The sequence below is a fragment of the Rattus norvegicus genome, chromosome 3 (genome assembly GCF_036323735.1).
Source record: "Rattus norvegicus strain BN/NHsdMcwi chromosome 3, GRCr8, whole genome shotgun sequence".
Taxonomy (NCBI): domain Eukaryota; kingdom Metazoa; phylum Chordata; class Mammalia; order Rodentia; family Muridae; genus Rattus; species Rattus norvegicus.
Genome location: NC_086021.1, coordinates 150,239,707 through 150,254,523, shown reverse-complemented (window position 1 = coordinate 150,254,523; position 14,817 = coordinate 150,239,707). Strand labels below are relative to the sequence as shown.

At 39.7% G+C, this 14,817-nt stretch overlaps 1 long non-coding RNA gene across 8 annotated transcripts in view; it reads left to right on the top strand.

Annotated features, from left to right (window-relative positions):
• LOC102554505 (uncharacterized) overlaps window positions 1–12,489 on the top strand; it is a 58,548-nt gene extending 46,059 nt beyond the window's left edge. For all 8 annotated transcript variants that reach the window (XR_591720.4, XR_005502511.2, XR_591719.4 and 5 more), the window contains 2 exons: window positions 11,091–11,162; window positions 12,280–12,489. This is a non-coding gene — a long non-coding RNA (uncharacterized LOC102554505). The remainder of the gene's footprint in view (window positions 1–11,090; window positions 11,163–12,279) is intronic.
• Window positions 12,490–14,817: the final 2,328 nt, after the last annotated feature.

The window sequence follows — 14,817 nt, the reverse complement described above, 5'->3', positions numbered from 1 at the left end:
AAAAGTCCTTCCCCACTAGGGCTTTTTTCTTGTATTTCATAAGGTTAAACTAAATGCATCACTCTCTAATGATATTTTGAAAAGTGGATAAATTCAGCAAGTTCTAGCAAATAGCACATGGCCTAGTTATATCATATGCTCAAACCACATGTCTCCCTTCCCCTTTAATGTATATTACTTCCTTTAGCTTGCATGACCTGGTGGTTGGTGGAGGAGGGTGAAGGGAAGCAGTATATTGTCTGTATTTGGTAGCATAAACTAGTTTTCTTCAGCAAACTCAGGGTGTGTTTCCATATACTCTTTAGCAAGCCAGACTCCAAGGCAATTTGAAAGGAAAGTGGGCACCTGTGTTAAATCTGAAATTGACCTTTTTAAAAAAAACAAAAGATCATTCATCAGGGGGAGAACTCCAACAGAAAGAAAAACAGAAGAATTTTCTTAAACTTTTGTTTAAAATACATTTGTTGTTGCTAGATGTAGCACAGTAAGAGCATACTGTCATTGAGCGAGGATGGTGCAGGCATGTTGACAATCACTTTAGCTTGCCTTGAATTTATATAATTGCTTTGCACTGTGTGACAAACTACCCTTAAAATTACCAACTTTACCTAGCACTGCTTTTGGTACATGATTCTTGGGTCGGTTGAATGGGCCTGCTAATATTCTCTTAGCATTTGCATGTATGTATGGCCAGATAGGTATGTGGTAAAATGGCTTCGCTTAGGTACTTGGCTGTTGACAGGTTGATGTATCATGAGATAACGAGATGAGGACCTCCTGTCTGTCTTCTGTCTTCTACTTCAGGGTGTCTGCTCTGTAGGCAGAGAAGGGTAGCTTTCATCAGCAGGTGTGTTCAAACTCCTATTTATACCATGTATGCTGATGTCTACTGACAATGGCTGGGCCACAGCTTGATTGAAGGAGTTTAGAAGTCTCATTGTGGAGGCATGGGGACACAGGAGTGGAAAGAACTCAGGGCCACATCTGTAATCCATAAGGGCATACCAAGCAGAAAGATGGTCTGGTCTATAAATCCCATGCTTGCTTGTCTTATTCAAGTCATTTCCTGGGACTGAGGTCTCAGGTTAAGAGTGATGAAGTTAGAATAATGTATCCAAGCCAGTGAAGTATTCTAATTCTTTGCTCAAGGAATTCTACTTCTTCAGATATTTTCTAAGTAAATAATTCTAAATAAGGAAAAATAGTTATGCATAAAGCTATTCCTCAAGGTTTATTTATAGGGATGCAAATTGTAAATAATTTAAATAAACAACCCAAGAGGAGTAGTTAACAGTATATCCTCTTGCGGGAATGCTATAAAAAGTAAAATTATGCCTATGTGTCTAATAATAAGAAAAATTTGCTTACTATAACAATACTTTTAAAATAGAACATCAAATGCTGGTACAAAACAAACAAAAATATACTAAGATGTAGAGAAGTTTCTTGTATGTATTATTGCTATTCTGGGGAGAATGGGGACTATGAATAATTATTTTTCTTCCTCCCACCATTCATTGTTTTTTTCTTCAAAAAAACTTATCTTTTTAGTTGAAAATAATCTTTTGATTAAAAGTATCTTAACACCCGAATAACAAAACTCCTGGATCTGTTCTTTATTCCTTTAATCTACCATTATGGTATGACTTCTCTGAGATTCTTATATATCAAGTAAGTTGTTTTCTTATCTCATTGTGGGAAGTTAGCTTCTTGTCTCTGAGGCTCTAACTACTCTGCTCTATGGAAAAACAAAACAAAACAACAACAGAAAAACAAAACAAACAAACAAAGCCCATGGGTATCATATGACCAAGGATATAAAAGCAAGATGATTTTCCTTAAGGAGCCTTCTTCTTACCTCGCCTGAATTGCCTTTTATCCAGATCATCTATGTTTATAATTTCTATGGCCTCTTTTAAATAATGCAGTTGAGCAAAACGGGGCATCTCTCTTCAGTCCATTTGGTTTGGGCAAACATATATGAAATAGCAGATGAGCCTGCCTCAGTCTTCATACCCGAGCTGCACAAGAAGGATTCTAGAGGCTCAATCTAGTTCAAAGGGCATGCATGCATGCTGTCTCTTATATTTCAGGCCAAACAGCTGATGAATATTACAGGAGGAATGGAATATTGGAGGAATGGAGCTTAGTTTTGGTTAAAGGTTGGGGAAATAGAAATATCTTCCATAACAGTGAAATAGGAAGTTAACTCTAAGATTAGTCTGGTCCAAGTGAATGTTTAGTAGTGGAGAAGCTGAGGTCAGAGTAAAAAAGTTCTCATGGCAAGTTGAGAGCCTCGGCTGTATTTGTAGATGATGATGAATGATTTGGAGGCAAGGTGAAAGGATGCTCCCACAAAGTTTACTAGAGGAGACAATGGATATTGGGAGCCTATAGTCCCAATATAGAAGAGGTTGGAGGGCCTACTGCTGAGCCTTTGAATTTAGGAACCGTGTGCTGTGTGCAGAGTGTGGCACTTGGAGTTCTAATACCTGGGTAGCCAAAGGCAAGTGTCATTTGCACCTAGTAGCTCAAGATGAGCCTAAGTAATGTAGTTAGACCCAATCTAAAAAAGTAAGTAGGGCAGCTAGCTAACGCGCAAATAAACAGCAGCTACTGTGAATATATGTGGCCCTTTCTATTTAAAGATTTAAAAATTCAGCCACCCAATTGCATAAGCTTCATTTCAGGAGCTCGCTGGCCACATCTGGCTTATGGCTTGTGTGCTGCATAATGCAGATATGGAACAATTCTGAAATGAAGAAGGTTCTACTGGAACTATAAGCATGGCACTAGAAATAAAGAAGAAAGCCACTACACAAGCCCAGGGAAAAACAGCAGGGTCTCTAAGGCAAGCAGCAATGGCCAGGAAGCATGGCTCTTTCTCATTAGAGCACTGTGTTGGTTGGATTCTCACTGACAATTAGTCTGAATCTGCCATTGACCTCTCATCTGGCTGAGTGTCTGAAAGTACTTTTCTATTGCCTGCGGGACAATGCTTGACAAGTGTTCTGGGAGTATCTTTTGTGTGCATTTAACAATGCCGATAATTTTCACCCTAAGTCTGTTTCTTCGGTGTCTGGGAAGCTTGAAGAGCTAAGAGCTATCAACATTCGTGGAAAGTGCCAAGCGGGAAACATTTCAAGTGCTTTAGAGGAACGGTGCTCCAAATGTTTGAAGCACTATTGTTCTCCAAAAACAGTATCATGATGCTCTTCTGCGACCTCCAGCTATTAAGATCGTAGGCAAAGAGAACTTGCTGCCGTTAACGAGGGTGATTCTGTCAGATTTGTTTCCCTGGATCCAGGGTTCTCGGTGAGTTGCTTCCATGAATCCTGTGAACCGGGAAGTGCAGAGTCCATGTGTGTGCACACATACGCTTGCTCACTCTTTAGTGTTCACAGACACACTGAAGGTGCCTGAGTGCAGCTTGGGCTGGCTTAACTGTTCAGCAGGTACCTCAGCATGAACTCAGGATGGTGATGAGAATGGTGCTCCTTCTGCATAAAGAGCGAAGGTGCAGACTTTGCCCTAAGAAACACTGACTTCTGAGACAAGAGAATCAGCAACTACTTCTCGCTTCCTGAGACTTGGATGCGACTTCTGGATCCAAGTTCCTTACCCTGTTCATTGGATTTTGGGAAAGGATGGTGATACCTTCACATAAACCTTCCCAAATAAAGATACATAAGCATTTCTGCCCCGTTTAAGATATAAAAGGGACCAGAGAATAATGGCCTCGACTCAAGGTCTCAACGTGTCTCCTATTAGAGGAGATAATAGTTAACTTCTGTATGGATGCCAGTCCTCATAACTGAAATTTCTTCTTTTGGAGAGAATAATTTTAATTCCTCAACAGTTTTATGTCTCTTCTCTCTTCATTAGAAAATAAGTTCCAAGAGAACAGGTCTCATACATCACTAATTCTCCACATAGCTTCAACAGAGAGAATGGTAATTTCAATGGTAATTTAAAATATAACGACTATTATGTTGCTTATAGTAAAGTGCCAGATTAGCAACTCTTGACTCATCTGTTACGAAGTAATCTGGCATATGTATCTTACAGCCAGGTCAACAGGTGGAGCATAATTACTATTTCAGACGCCAATGTGTTCAGTGATCTACCCATGTCTCCTTTTTCTCCGTTCCTGGAGATAAGAAGTATCTACATTATGACACCACAATTAACTTTAACTGTTTTAAAACTTAATATGTGGCCTATCATATTATATTATTTGCGGTTGACAGTTTTCAGTATGTGTTGTGAATTTCATGAAAATAGCTATATGGTTCCTTTTAATTACTTCACGTTATTGCTTACATCATTGATAATTTTTATTATCAATTTCATTGATCATGGTCATTCAGATGTTACCAAGATTCAGCTCTTACAAACAAACAAACAAATCGCGCTAGACTTGCTGGGCTATGAATGCAGCTTAACGTTTAACTCCTTCCAAAATGGCTACACCAATTTGTTACAGTCTTTCAGTTCTCGAACACTTGGAATAAGCAAAGTTTTAAACTTTATCTTTCTAAAATGAAGCCTTTTGTGGTTGTAATTAGCAATCTCTTACTCACTGATGAGGTTAAGTTATCTTTTTATGTTTCCTGATTGTATGGATTCTTGTGTAAATACGTGCTTACTCAAATATTCTATTTTTCTATTGGGCTTTCCGTGTGTTACTTAGTGGTTTATAAAAGCTTTTCACACAGCCTCTTATCAGCTATAGGTATCAAAAAAGAGCTCTTCCTACTCTGTTGACCTGCCTTTTTCCACCTCAGTCGATGTTTTTTTATTGATGTTTGTTTTCTCTAACAAAAGTTACTAATTTTCATTTAGCCCGTTTGGCAATGTTTTGTCTTTTATCTAGTGCCTTCTGTTTGAATAGTGTTAAAATGACCTTGGCTTATTCCTACGTCATGAAGAAACTTACGCATTTACTTTTGAAAAGCACTGTTATGCTTAGATCTACAGTCCATGTGGGATGGTCCAGCTAATTTTAGTGCATTATTTTTCCTGTTTCCATATGGATGTGAATATTTTGTTGTCTGTAAAAACCTCATTTTCTTGCACCGAGATATTCACTAGACCTAGTCCTACTTTGATGTAAAGTGCATCCTCGTTCTGTGATTTACTTTGCAATATTTTTATACACAGAGTTTCTATCTGTACATGGCTCTGTTTTCCCACCCCATTTTACCCCTTTGTTCTAGCAGTCTGTTCTTGTTTAATTATTTGCTGTGTCCTTGTGATAAATTTTGATATCTGGGAGAATAAATAATAATCTCATTTTGTTCTTGTCCAAGATTATCTGGGGGAAAACCAGATTATTTGAGCTTCGGAGTTCTTTCCTCGGTTTGTAATCTTAAAATCAGCTTATAAATTTTGACAAACTTACATACCATTGGCATACTGATTGATAGTGCATTAAATTTATAGATCGCATTAGGGAGAATCTGAATCCTTACCAAATGAACTCAGAAGCCCATTAATTTGGTTAAGTATTCTTTAATTTATCTCAGTAAAATTCTCTGCTTCTTTGAGTACGGGGTTGTGAACATCATCTATTAGATTTATTTTGAGGAATTTCTTGTCTCTTGCCCCATCTCACAGGGGAGGCATTCATCATTTCTCCATCAAAAATCATGTTGGCTAGCTCTTGGGTGTTGTAGTGCTGTGTTATTCAATACCATTTATCAGATTAAGCCATGAGAACATGGCATTTTGACATTTTTGTAATGTCAGTTTTGACCTTGGGGTTTTTAAAGCATCTAAAATAAACCAGCAAAGTTACAGCTATGATGAAGTTATATGCAGTCTACTTCACTCAGGTACCTATCTTCAGTCTACCTCTCCTCTTAGCCAAAGCCATCCTTGGATTTTATATTTCTAAAACTCAATCAGAGAGGATTTTAATGTAAAGATGTAATTGTATAAAGAACTTGTTGGAATGATTATAAAGTATTATATGGCCTCCTAGAAACCAAAGGTTGGTAAATAAAAATCCCAGTACCAGATACAGAATACTCCCCTAGAAGTGGTCACTCAGGCGTGCACTGGTAATCCGCTAAACAATTCCAGCTAGTGCTACTGTCCTCAGTTACAAAAAGGACAGTTTGTTGAAGGCACCATACACCTTGGTCAGAGGATGTGGAGAAACCAAGTTGGCACTGACCAGAAAGTTTCCTTTATGTTGGTTCGCTTTCATAAAACTAGCCTATGCTGTTAGGTTGCTTGGGCTTGAACAATGATGAACAATCTTACTCAGCTGTGAACCCTGTTAACTCCAGCAATAACCAGAATATCAAGATATTCCCATGGTACAATAGTGGCACAAATGTTATAGGGGGCAACCAATCACTTTCTGATAAGATTTAAGGCCACTCCTCAGGAGGAAATACAGACCTTGCATTGTAAATCTGACCATTATTGGAGAAGTCACAAGCCCCCAATGGTAAATCTTCTGCTATTATTCTGTTTTAAGTGGGCATATCAAATTGCCTTCTAGATTTATATCTCTATACTCAATGATGACCTTATCAGAGAAGTTTCTCTGTGTAATAGACATTGGTTATTGCAGAAACTAACAACTGATCAAAGAGAAGAAACTAAGTGTGAGTGGAGTGCTCAATCACAAATAGGACTTCTGTATAACACCTAACACCTCTCTTTAAAATGCTGAGACGCCATCAGGGAAGAACGAGTGGACGGAGCATAAATGCAAAATGAATCGGTGCCTACTGGATGTGATATAACCACTGTACTGATGAACTCTTAGGAGCTACAGTTGCCTGCACAAGATCAAGCAAGTCAACATTTTAACACAGAGCAAGAATGGGACCATAAGCCTCTCTGAAGAACTATTGACAGTTGATGGCTTTTTCGGGAAAGAGAGTTTTTATTAAAGATGTGGCCCCTTGTAGGTTGATTACATTCTAGTGGATGACCCCATATGCACAAGTATATGATCAGCACAAACTGGATTCTCAATTATTTAAAAAATAAATAAAAATATATGAAGTTTTGGGGTGAGTAGGAAGGTAGGGATAAATATGGATATAATTAAAATATATTGTAGGAAATTCTCAAAGAATTAATAAAATATTTTTAAGAATGCTTTATCTGGGCGCTGGGGATTTAGCTCAGTGGTAGAGCGCTTGCCTAGCAAGCACAAGGCCCGGGGTTCGGTCCCCAGCTCCGAAAAAAAGAAAAGAAAAAAAATGCTTTATCTGGCATGGTGGGGTGGCACATGTTTTTCATTCCAGCACCTAGAAGCCAAAGTAAGGCTGATATTAGTGATTTCAAGGCCAGCCTGTTCTCTGTATTGTGTTCCAGGCCAGCCTGGGTTAGATTTTAAGATCGACTCATGCCCTATTCTATCTAGATCTTCAACTCATGTTAATGATTCTTCTCAGCTCAGTCTGTCAAATTTATCCAATGGTTTTCTTCTGTGTACCAATGTCTGGTTACTTAAGTCTATGTGGTTATGTTTCTTTTTGGCCTCTAGTCCACCTGAGAGCCTTGCCTCAGTTAAACTCCTACTACCTCTTATATGGCAGGGTGGCTACCAGAGAAATAGTGAGTGGTGTGGAGCAATACAGTGTAACTAGTCCTATATGGCCACCTTATTCCTCAAGACAAGTGTCCCAGAGAGATATACTAGGAATCTTCTAGTCACATTCTTGTCCCTTGCTCCAAACAATCAAGGGTCAGGTTGAATATTAGTCCCCAGAAGTTTATTTTTTTCCACTATTATTTGCTTCTCTAATTGTTACTCTCATATCAGCTAAGGAACACTTACATGTTCTCTAGAGACTGGCACAAAAGATGGAAAAGATCTTTGAAGTTTGCTTATTGTTTTTGCCTTTCTTCCTTTTCTGTCTTTGTTAACCTAAATATGTCCCTTTTCCCTTAAAGTTTCAAAGAATACCCCCAATGCTGTCTGCTAGTGGCATGATTTACTAAACTTCTTACTTTATGGGGCACTTCGCAAGGTTGCTTATGGGTTCTCTGCAATATGCCAGTTGGCTTGAGCCAATGTTAGTGATCTAAGAAAAATTAAGGAAGAAGTCATAAAATCCATTATGATCAATGCCACAATATTTTGTGTCCTCAGTTCCAATTTCACGTAAGAGTTGATTTATATGGGGTTGATATCAGATGGTGAAACCAGTGAGGTCTATTTTGGTGGCTGGCTGACATAGAAGTCTTGGATAAAGGGTGTTCATATCATTCATGATAAAAGAATATTGAAAAACAATGTGACGCAAATAACATATGTAAGAACTCTAAGGTGCCTCAGCTATTTTTGACATAATTCTAAATTTCTATGGGCTCTTTCTTGAGTCTTCTTTCCTTGTTAGATGCCTCATGGCTCTGTATCAAGAATACCATCCTTCATCTCTGTCTTTATTTTAGTGTCGATATATGTTTATATGTTTATTACTGGCAATGCCAAGCATCAGTCATCATGTCACTTTCAGATGCAACCTGAGCCATTGATAACTTTGACAAAATTCACTGAAGACAACCCACTGATAGGTGCTTTCCTCTTACGCTAACCTATTCAGACCTCAAATACTTAGTAAGGACGTACTGTAAGCTACAGCATGGCGAGTAGCATCACTGTGTAAAATTAGGAGACATAGAATACAGGAGAGTCAAATGCCAGGAAGAATTATTTGAACTATAAATGACAAAATCAGCTCGGGTTCACAGAAAGTAGAAAGGAATATGATGATCTATATAAATGAGAGAGAGATTGATTCTAATATCTGGGATGACTGTATTAGAGAATCTGGCAAGTGGAAGGACTGCCGTAGGTGGAGATTTGTCTCTATTTCTTTGTCCTTTCCTTCTGTGCTTCTTCTCTTCCACCCAGTTCAGGTTTCATTGAGATGACTAGGGATGGGAAGCACGCAGCTTGGCTGCTCCCATGGTTGATTCCTGTAAGAAGAACAGTTCTCTCATAGCTCAATTCAGAAAAATCCCCAAGGATTTTCTTAGCAAAGTATAGAGCAATGAAACCCCCCTGGTTCATGAGGCTTGAAGAAGGTGACCCTGTCTCTAACTCCCATGGGTGAAACTATTACCAAATCTAATCTAACCAATTATTTTGTCCTTAACTAAGAAAATACAAGAGCTTATGGCTGTCACTCAGTAGTAAAGTGCTTGCTAGTACATTAAAAGCCTTGGGTTTGGTACCCTGATCCTGAAAAAGTCAAGAATTCCCTGCTAGAAAGTAAAATGATCATTCTATCCTCTATGGGAGGAGGGACAGGGACATCGATGGTCCTCTCATCACTTTCTCACTAATAATGGAGTAGTGACCCCATCTAGGATGTTTTCATTTCTTACTTGGTCCAATCTTTGCTATTCAAGCTGTTATCCAGCAGTAGCAGTGCCTGGAAGCTGGTTTGAAATACAGACCTCAGGCCCTTTCTCAACCCTCCGATTCTACATTTCAGTCTCTGTTGACAAGTATAGACATATGGATTTTAGAATTTGGGAAGTACAGGCTTAAACTTGGCAGTAAATGGGATTTGGTTGTCCATTTTCTCAGTTTCTGTAGCCTACAGGGATGATGGCTCTCTGACCACTGTTCTGAAGCTCTTGAAGTAGGCCTTGCTCTTCTGAAGCCAGCACAGACATCGGCTGTTGGTCAGATAATATGGAGTGAAAGCAAACTTGGAGATTTCAGGTCCTATGTGTCACATCCCAAATTAGAGGCAAGTTCAGTGCCCCTTCCATGTATGGAATAGATTCTTCCTCTCCGCATCCATCACCCACTCTTGACCTTGCCCAGACTCTGTATACCCAGATGGTTCTGACAAGTGCCAAGATTTCTTTTCCTTCTGAATCTGTCTCCCTATTTCCTCCCTAGCCCCAGGCCCTGGGTATGCCCTTTCTCTAGGATTCCTACAGAAGTGCCCCAGGGACAAGGCAAAAGTGCTTCCTGACCCTGTTCCCATAGGACAAGAAGCCAAGGGCTGAGTCAGGGAGTTTGTTATACACAACCTAGGCTGGGGCTGCCTGGACTCCAGGCTGTTTTCTGCCTAGTGAAGTTATTGGATCACAAGACACAGTCTTGTCTCTGCTGCTCTGGTCCCCTGCCCTGGGCTGGGCTTGCACTTGGCATTTCTTTCCACACTTTCCACAAGCGGCTGGCAACTCCATGCTGGGGGTTTGCCAATGGGAGGCCACTGTCTGTTGCTCCTAGCTGCTAGCTGCTTCCTCCCTGCTGTTTGTGAAAGCAATCCTTCAAGGGAGCAGGGCCTGCTGCCTTCCACAAAGAATGGCTTTCATCAACTGCTGGGTCATGAGGCTTTGCAGTGGGGGCTGCTGGACCAAGGGCCAGAAGGGAGGGAAGAGCTGGCCACAGTAGCAGATGGAATCTGGCCCAGGGCGGATGTCGAGTGCCTTCTTCAATATGCCTTTTCCCTTTTAATCTCCTCTTGAGCGGAGCTGATCAATTAGAGTTGTAATTATTTTAATCTTCTTCTCTGCTGTCCTGCCTGCCTGCCTGCCTGCCTGCCACTGCCCATTGACTCATTTTGCTAACAATGTACTTAGGTGGCAGCTTGGCCAAGGCCATTTCAAGAAAACTGGCTTTGAAATACCCCAGTGGTGGCACTTGCCTGGCCTGAGGCCACTTTTCCACTGCTATGTGACCTCTGACAAAGCTTTCTCCACTCATTTTCCTCTGCAAAGTGAGTATTCTCTATGGGACGAGAGAAACAAGCTACCACAGTGATACCCACATACCACAGTGATACCCACACAGTGTTTAGTCATCACATCAGCATCTGTTCTGCTGAGAACATCAGCTTTAGAGGCAGCAAGTTCCCCTATCTTTTTATCTGGGAGAGCCTGAGTCCTTGTTCCATGAAGGAGCATCATAAGTTCTCAGAGGTGTCATTTGTTATTAGGTAACATGAGGCAGAGGTAGTTCAGAGCACAATGCCAGGTCTGAAGTAACATCTGGGTAAGGATATATGGTCTTTTGTCCAGCTCTTCCACAAGATAGAGACAGTGTTTGGAAAAGAGTCAGTTTTGTAATTCTGGGTTTGTGCTACGTTATCTAGGTCAAAGGAGCCCCTTTCTCCGGTCATGGGAGATAATGCCAACAAATAATGCAATGGAGATATGCTTGAAATGTGAGTAAAATCTGTTATTCCTATAACCACATAGGAAGTGAAATAAGGAGGCTACTGCCTTAGCGCACAAGGTGAGACTCCCTGGGATTTTGTGAGCTCATTGGATGTGGTATTTATCTATCATCTATCTATTTTTTTTCCTTAGAATGCTATAATTTCATTTTTTTAACAGTTCAATACAATCCCATTGTACATATACATGCCACATTTTCTTTATACATTTATACCTTGAAAGACACCTAGTCTGTAGCTTACCTACTGTGAGTTGAATGGTAGTGAATATGGATGCGCTAGTATCTGGGTAGTTCACTGACTTAGAAGCCTTTGTTGGAGTGCTATAGCTGAATCATGTAGGAGTTCCTTTATTCTCCTTTGGTGCCGATAAAACCAGTTGCCACCAGTAGCACCAATTTACATCCATGCCTCCCGTGCCTACCAGTTTCTATTTCTCTACATCCACCCTTGAGTCATTGGGTCTTTCAAATATTTGTAGGCCGTTGGTGCTTCACTCTACAAGAAGTGTATATTCAATTTATCAGGCCAGGGTTTGATTAGATGATTGGACATTTCATGTTTGAAGTTCTCTGCAGATCCTAGACATTGTTTCCTTATTGAATGCTGTCCCGTTCAGCTTTCTACTGCTGAGGTAGAACACTGTGCGCAAAAGCAGCGTAGCCAGGAAAGGGTAGTCCAGTACCTAAGGAAGTGAAGGCAGGATTATTTGATTTTCGAAGAGCACCCATCTTCAATCAGTGGCAGATATGTTTATAGGTTCAGCAGAATAAGGAGTACTCATAGGCTTTTTAATGTTTCAGTGTTCACCTGACTCACATCTACCTTCCAATTCAGGGAGAAAAACTGGGAGGTAGAATGCTGTTTTAGTTGTTTAGTGTATGTCTGTTTTGCTGTAGAAAATGTCACCATTTTCTAGAGAATCTAAGATTTTGTTTAAAATCCCTACAAAAATGTTGCAGATTCCATCTTGGAGATTGTTGAGCAAATTGTGTCGGCTGATAATCTTGAGCAAATTGTGTTCTCCATAAAGTGTTACCAGCCCGGGGCACCTTTCCAAAACAAAAAGGTAACTCGGGTTTGATTAGTTCTCTTCCATTCACAGCGTGTCTCCTGTTTCTGCTGTCCCAATGAGAAGATGGACAGCATTTAGAACGTTTTCTGAAGAACAGAAGAAAGGCTCAATCCTCTTCTACACATTACAAGCAACAGCCTTCCTCTACCAGTCATAACAACAAAGTCTTCTGGAGTGGTATGAGTTATTGTTCTATGTTTAGCAAAAACAAATAAAGCTTTATTTAAAAAATAAAAAAAAGTGGCCTAAGGATTGTTTTTATGGAAATAAGTAAGCTGTAATTGGCATCTAGAATTGAACTCCATTTGTTTTGATTGCTGTAGACAACATGGGAATGTGGAGGCCTTTTATTCGCTATTTCCACAAGGGACTCATGACCTTTGAGAAGGCCTGGCAAGGAAAGACTCAGTGTTAATTTAGTAAGACAGCAAGACTTGGCTGCTGAAAATAGTTATACAGGATAACGCACTGCCTGACTCTCTAAGATCTCATGGTTCTAGTATGTCTCTAGTCACGGACACTGGCATCTGTTTACCTGTATTTTAAGGTCAGGTGTGTTAGACTCAGCAGTTAATAAAAGCTCATAGTCAAACTGTTGGGAGAAATTTTTAACACTTTGAACCATGTGGCTTAAAGCTACATCACATGATATCTTAATGCTGAAAGTCACAGAGGAAGCATAACACATGATATCAGCCTTCTTGCCTAGTAATTGCATAGTTTAAAATTTTAAACCTGCGTTTTTCCCTGAGTGACCATTTATACTAAAGACAGTGCCTTGCTATCTTGCCCAAGGCTGGTCTCAAGCTCCTAGACTCACGTGAATCCTCATGCTTCACCTTCCTGAGCGGCTGGCTGACCTTTGGAAAGGTTTTTTTTTGGGGGGGGAGGGGCATTGGGTTGGAAAGATTGCCCCCGTGGTTAAGAGCACTTGCTGCTCTTTTTTTTTCTTTTTTTTTTAAATTTAGAGAATACTTTATTAGTTTTTGTAATCAAACCCATGTAGATAAGACCTTACATATTTAATACAGTGTGTTACCCCTGTACAAATGGAAAAAACTTAAGTTCAACATTTCTAGACCAATATGGCTGTTAATTTCTGTACAGTGCCAACTCAACACAGTAAACGGGGATACTTTTTTCCAAAGTTGACAGCACAGCAAAAGTTTCAAAAAATTCAAATTATATATCTGTATATATATATTTATATTTATATAAAAAGACCAATAATAGCAGTGTGTTATGCATCAACAGCAGCAACAGCTTTTCCAGGTTCTGCAGTCATCTGAACAAAACTGTAGAGACATCCAGCACACTCCATTAAAAAAAAAAGTAAAAAAACAAAACCCGAGAATACAGCACAGTTCTGTTACTCTTGTGGTACCTGGCACCATTTTTTTTTTAAATTAGCTTCTCAATCATCATCTGGAAAGAAAACATTCTGAGCAACATCATTAAAAACAGCTCTGATAAAGCACGGTCACTACTACGTATCATAAAGCAGGTACAAGCTATTTTACATCCACAGAGGTATGATACAGTACTGTCCTACATCTATAATACTAGAGGATACAATTTAAAAGGCATTATTTGAGACTTGATTCTACTTTTCCAGCAGAGGGCCCAAAGGATGGTGTGACACAGCTTTGTAAAGAAACATACTCTAGACAGGATTTCCTTTCACTAGTGGCACAGTTCTAAGGATTCATTCTCTCCATGAATGTCAACTAAAACCGTTATTAAAAAAATGAAATATCCCTAGAACAAAACCGTATAACCACCGGATTCACATGAAGATGACCTAGTGGAGACAAGCTGGACCTCACCTTACCAACAAGGTATCAAATCTGTTATGTTTAAACAGTGAGACCTCCAAGGAAGGAGATGCCAAGTAGTGCTTCAAAGCGTCGGACCACAATCAAACACAGCATCCTTTTCAACAGAAGCAGAAGCTCATCTGAATATGCTCAAGGATGCTGACATCAACATTTAATCATCTCCTCACTCATCCAGGAAGAAGGGGAGATCAGTTACTACTGTACTTTATTGTGTTCAACCAAATCACCATGTTACAAAAATAGCAAGCTGCCATAATAAAAAATAAGGCTCCTCTATCCAGCACCAGATAGCATCATTTTACTTTCAAGCCTAGAAATTGCACACTTGTATATAAACCAACCGAAGATGAGGATTGAGAGTGCATCTTGGTGGATTTTTCCTTTGATGAATATGAAGTGTCCTTCCTTATCTTTTTTGATGACTTTTAATTGAAAATTGATTTTATTTGATATTAGAATGGCTACGCCAGCTTGCTTCTTCTGACCATTTGCTTGGAAAGTTGTTTTCCAGCCTTTCACTCTGAGGTAGTGTCTGTCTTTGTCTCTGAGGTGTGTTTCCTGTAGGCAGCAGAATGCAGGGTCCTCATTGCGTATCCAGTTTGTTAATCTATGTCTTTTTATTGGGGAGTTGAGGCCATTGATGTTGAGAGATATTAAGGAATAGTGATTATTGATTCCTGTTATATTCATATTTGGATGTGAGGTTATGTTTGTGTGCTTTTCTTCTCTT